Here is a 5,531-nt window from a genome sequence, read left to right on the forward strand (position 1 = left end):
CTGGGTGACAGAGCGAGACTCTGTCTCAAAAAAAAAAAAAAAATTAGGTGGGTGTGGTGGTGCACACCTGTAATCCCAGCTCCTCAGGAGGCTGAGGAAAGAGAATCACTTGAATCCAGGAGGCAGAGATTGCAGTGAGCCGAGATCACGCCACTGCACTCCAGCCTGGTGACAGAGTGAGATTCCGTCTCAAAAAAAAAATTTTAAATTCTGGACAATTACATTAAAATTTAAAATTTACTCATTATAATGCCATTTTTCTAGATTACAGGAGATGTTCACTTTTCACCTTATATAATTCAGTATAAGGCCAGGAGCAGTGGCTCATGCCTGTAATCCCAAAACTTTGGAAAGCCGAGGCAGGCAGATCACTTGAGGTCAGGAATTTGAGGCCAGCCTGACCAACATGGCAAAACCTCGTCTCCATTAAAAATACAAAAATTAGCCGGGCGTGGTGGCGAGCACCTGTAGTCCCAGCTACTCTGGAGGCTGAGGCAGGAGAACCACTTAAGCCTGGGAGGTAGAGGTTGCAGTTGAGTCGAGATTGCACCACTGGGTGACAGAGTGAGACTCCGTCTCAAAAAAACAAAACAAAACAAACAAACAACAACAACAAAAAATTCAGTATAGCTTGACTTTTTATCACTAAAATATATTACTTCTGCAGACCAGGCGCGGTGGTTCACACCTGTAATCCCAGCACTTTGGGAGGCTGAGGAAGGCGGATCATGAGGTCAAGAGATTGAGACCATCCTGGCCAACACAGTGAAACCTTATCTCTACTACAAACACAAAAATTAGCCAGGCATGGTGGCACGCACCTGTAATTCCAGCTACTCAGAAGGCTGAGGCAGGAGAATTGCTTGAACCCGGGAGGAGAAAGTTGCAGTGAGCCGAGATCACGCCACTGCACTCCAGCCTGGTGACAGAGCGAGACTCCATCACACACACACACACGCTATATATATATATATTACTTTTGCAATAATAAAAAATAAACATACTTCTGCTCAGATAAAGAGAATATCAGTAAGCCCTAATATTAAGTTTTTCACGGTGAAAGCCCTTCAAAATTGCTTGACAAATAAATTCTAAGTATATTAACTGTGGGAAAAAATCTATGCTTGTGAAGACTTTGTAGACACATTTCTTAAATGCTGAAGCTATAATTTAAAAACGAAGATTTCAGGAGACAAAATAAAGTCAGCTGGATAAAAAATGCACACAGAGAAAAAACATAACAAAATGTTAAGAAAGGGTGTCTCGGCTGGGCACGGTGGCTCATGCCTGTAATCCCGCACTTTGGGAGGCCGAGGCGGGCGGATCACGGGGTCAAGAGTTCGAGATCAGCCTGGCCAACATAATGAAACCCCATCTCTACTAAAAATACAAAAATTAGCCAGGCATGGTGATACATGCCTGTAGTCCCAGCTACTTGGGAGGCTGAGGGAGGAGAATCGCTTGAACCCGGGAGGCAGAGGTTGTGGTGAGCCGAGATCATGCCACTGCTCTTCAGCCTGGGCCACAAAGCAGGACTCCGTCTCAAAAACAAAAAAACAAAAAAACAAAAACAAAAGGAGTGGGTGTCTCTTGGCACTGGGACAATGAATCCCAACAAATTCCCAACAAATGATATTTTTTCCTTAAATTTCAGAATTTTTGAAGTTTTACACAATGAATATTTTGTGATCTGAAAACTTTTTCTTCCCCTCCTCTTCCAATTCAACAGCTGAATAATAATCTTGTGTTCATTGTCTACTACTGCTTAATATATTATTCCTAGACTTAGAGGCTTAACAAAGCAAACAGTTACCATCTCACAGTTTCTGTGGGTCATGAATCCAGGCAAAGTTTAGCTGCACAGTTCTGGCTCAGGGTCATTCATGAGGTTGCAGTTAAGATGCTGGCCAGGGCTGCAGTCATCTGAAGACTTGACTGGGGCTGGAGGATCTGATTCTAGGATGGATCACTCAGATGGCTGTTGGAAGCAGGTCTCAGTTCCTTGTTGGTGTGGGCAGAAGGCTTCAGTTCCTCACCACATAGACCTTTCCATAGGACTGCTTGAGTGCCCTCGCATGACAGCTGACTTCTCCCAGAATAAATGATACAAAATAAGACAGCCAGAAGGAAAACATAGAGCCTTTTACATCCAATCTTAGATATCACAAAATATCACTTCTGCCATATTCTATTAGTTAGAGGCAAGCTCACACTTAACCGGGGGAGGAGAGGAGGAATTAGCCTCTTTCTTTTCAAGGAAGGAACATGAAAGAATTTGTGAAGGGCCAGGCGCGGTGGCTCACCCCTGTAATCCCAGCACTTTGGGAGGCCAAGGGGGGCGGATCATGAGGTCAGGAGACCGAGGTCATCCTGGCTAACATGGTGAAACTCCGTCTCTACTAAAAAAATAGCAAGAAAAATTAGCAAGGCATGGTGGCAGGTGCCTGTAGTCCCAGCTACTGGGGAGGCTGAGGCAGGAGAATGGCGTGAACCTGGGAGGCGGAGCTTGCAGTGAGCCAAGATTGCGCCACTGTACTCCAGCCTGGGCGACAGAGCGAGACCCCGTCTCAAAAAGAAAAAAAAAAAAGAATCTGTGAACATATTTTTGAAACACAAGAAAATTTCCAGCGATTTTCTCCCCCTGAAATTTCCCTCCTCCAATCCAACTACAACACATGAAACTCCTTAATCTTCCTGAAGTGTACCTCTGATCATGTCATCCTGCAATAAAGAAACTGTCCCTGGCTCCCCACAACCCAGGGAACTCCATAACTTGGCTTCTGAGGACCAATTACCATATTGCCCTTCAGCTCCAGCTCAACATAAACGCATCATACACTCCCGTCTCTAGTCTTGGCACCTGTCCATGCCCTCTCAATACCTTGTCCCAGGCTCTTTCCCATCTCCAGTCCCTTGCATTTGCTGTTTCCTCTGCCTGGAATGTTTTACATGGATGGTTCTTCATCATCTTGAGATCTAAACTCACCCCCATCTCTATCATCCCCTGTCCCAGTCACTCACCTTCCCATTATCTTGTTTTCTTTTCATTGTTGTTTGAGACAGGGTCTCACTCTGTTCCACAGGCTGGACTACAGTGGTACGATCACAGCTCACTGGAGCCTCAACTTCCCAGGCTCCAGCAATCTTCCTGCCTCAGCCTCCCAAGTAGCTGGGACTAAAGGCACAGGCCATCACACCTGGCTAAGTTTTGTATTTTTCGTAGAGACAGGATTTTGCCATGTTGCCCATGCTGATCTTGAACTTCTAGGCTCAAGCAATCCACCCACCTCAGCCTCTCAAAGTGCTGGGATTACAGACGTGAGCCACCTTGCCCAGCCCCTTCCTCCCTTCTTTCCATCACCCAGTCTGTGGTTCAGTGGCACCATCATAGCTCACTGCAGCCTCAAAATCTCTGGCTTAAGCGATTCTCCCACCTCAGCCTGACCAGTAGCTGAGATGACAGGTGCTTGCCTCCATGCCTGGCTAATTTTTGTATTTTTGTGGAGGTGGGATTTCGCTATGTTACCCAGGCTGGTCTCAAACTCCTGGGTTCAAGCGATTCTCCCACCTTGGCGTCGCAAAGTGCAGGGATTACAGGCGTGAACCACCGCACGCAGCTCAGTTGTATCTTCTTTATAGCAGTCACAACTATCTGAAATTATCTTATTTGTTTACCTGCTCTTTTCTATTGCCCTCACTTGCTCCTTAAGAACAGGGACCACTGTCTTGGTCACTACTGCAACCCAGTAGCCCAAGTTCCAAGTTCACTGCCTGGCGCATAGTAGGTGGCCAATAAATTGTTGAATTAAATGTCCTCTCTTCCAGGGAGTTGTTTTAGAAAGAATCACACACTGCATAAATATCTGTTGAGGAAGAAAATGAAAAAAACAAAAGTGAAGACATCATCTTCTCGGCTGAACTTCCCACACCATCCTCTCTGTCATTACTAAGTCCTGGTGTCTACACTGGGGAAGGCGGTCCAAGGTTCTTTCAGGACCTAGATTCAGCCAGACTTGAACCATTTCTAGCTCCCCAGAGTCCATCAAAGGGCCTAAGGAATGGTAAGTATTAATAAATGTTTGTTTATGTATTTATTTATTTATGATTTTTTTTTTTTTTGAGATAACTTTATCTGTCTCCCAGGCTGGAGTGAAGAGGCACAATCATTACAACTTTCACCTTTCCGGCTCCAGCAATTGTCCTGCCTAAGCCTCCCAAGTAGCTAGGACTACAGCAGGCCCTACCCTGCCCAGCTAATTTGTGTAATTTTTGTAGAGACGGGGTTTCACCATGTTGCCCAGGCTGGTCTTGAACTCCTGGGCTTAAGTGATCTGCCTGCCTCAGCCTCCCAAATGCTAAGATTATAGGCGTGAACCACTGTGCAGGGTCAAATGCTTACTAATGGATGCATGCATGGATGGAAGGAGGAAAGGAGGCACGGTGAATAATGAATGTGGCATTTCACTGCTGAGAATAAAGAGTGAAACCCTGGTCCAAATCCATTAAGCAGTGAGTAAGGTTAGGAACTATTCAGATACATTGGAATAATAATAGCAGCAGCAGCTACAGGATCAGAGATCTTTGAGAGTCCATGAGCATTGAAAAGACTGTGGTGCCTATCATACACGACTTAAAATAAAATAAATATTTTATTTATGGGAAAAGTGTTAAGGTGTTGATAATTCCAAGAAAGCTTTTATTTGTCCTATGATCATTACTTTGATACCTTTTCTGAATTGTTAGAGCTTTCTCCGCTTTTTTTTTCTCATTATGTTGCCCTTTTTTTTTCTCATTATGTTGATGTCTCCAGCCTAAGTGACAGCCCATTTTTTTTCTCATTATGTTGATGTCTCTGGGTTGCTGGTGACCTGCATAACTACTGGGAAATCTAGTTTCTCAAAACTTTTTTTTTTTTTTAAGACAGGGTCTTACTCTGTCACTTAGGCTGGAGTGCAGCGGCTCACTGCAATATCCGCCTCCTGGGTTCAAGCAATTCTCACGCCTCAGCCTCCTGAGTAGCCGGGATTACAGGTACGTGTCACCAAGCTTGGCTCATTATTTTGTAATTTTAGTAGAGACAAGGTTTCACCATATTGGCCAGGCGGATCTCGAACTTCTGACCTCAAATGATCCGCCCGCCTCGGCTAGGATTGCAGGCGTAAGCCACCGCGTCCCGTCTATCGTAAATTTCATTGAACATTCACTAGGTATCAGGATGTGTTTACATGCATTATCTCATTTAATCTGTAAAACAACCATGTGAGGGAGAAACTGCATTATCCCCATTTTCAGGTTAGGAAAAGGAGGGACTGGGAATGTGAACACAGGAAGTGTGACTCCATCGGGTAGACTGCTCAGGCTGCAGATGTAAAGGTTTTACACGTAGGGTTTTCCAGATCTCAGCTTCTGAAAGGCGGAGGGACCACTTGGGCGGGAGTAGGGACTCCTCTTTCCAAGCGCTCTGTGCCTTTAAGAGTCGCCCCCTCCCTCCAGGGATGCTCCAATTACTTTCTCCCCACCACCCCCACCCC

General features: G+C 45.2%; 1 long non-coding RNA gene across 1 annotated transcript in view; it reads right to left on the reverse strand.

The window, feature by feature from the left end:
- Positions 1 to 968: 968 nt before the first annotated feature.
- Positions 969 to 5,531, reverse strand: part of LOC105524907 — a 5,814-nt gene continuing 1,251 nt past the window's right edge. Inside the window, exons 2-3 of the long non-coding RNA XR_001003829.1 lie at positions 3,676 to 3,863; positions 969 to 2,086 (exon numbers count right to left, since the gene is read on the reverse strand). This is a non-coding gene — a long non-coding RNA (uncharacterized LOC105524907). The remainder of the gene's footprint in view (positions 2,087 to 3,675; positions 3,864 to 5,531) is intronic.

Source organism: Colobus angolensis, unplaced genomic scaffold (assembly GCF_000951035.1).
Source record: "Colobus angolensis palliatus isolate OR3802 unplaced genomic scaffold, Cang.pa_1.0 Scaffold114, whole genome shotgun sequence".
NCBI classification, from domain to species: Eukaryota; Metazoa; Chordata; class Mammalia; order Primates; family Cercopithecidae; genus Colobus; species Colobus angolensis.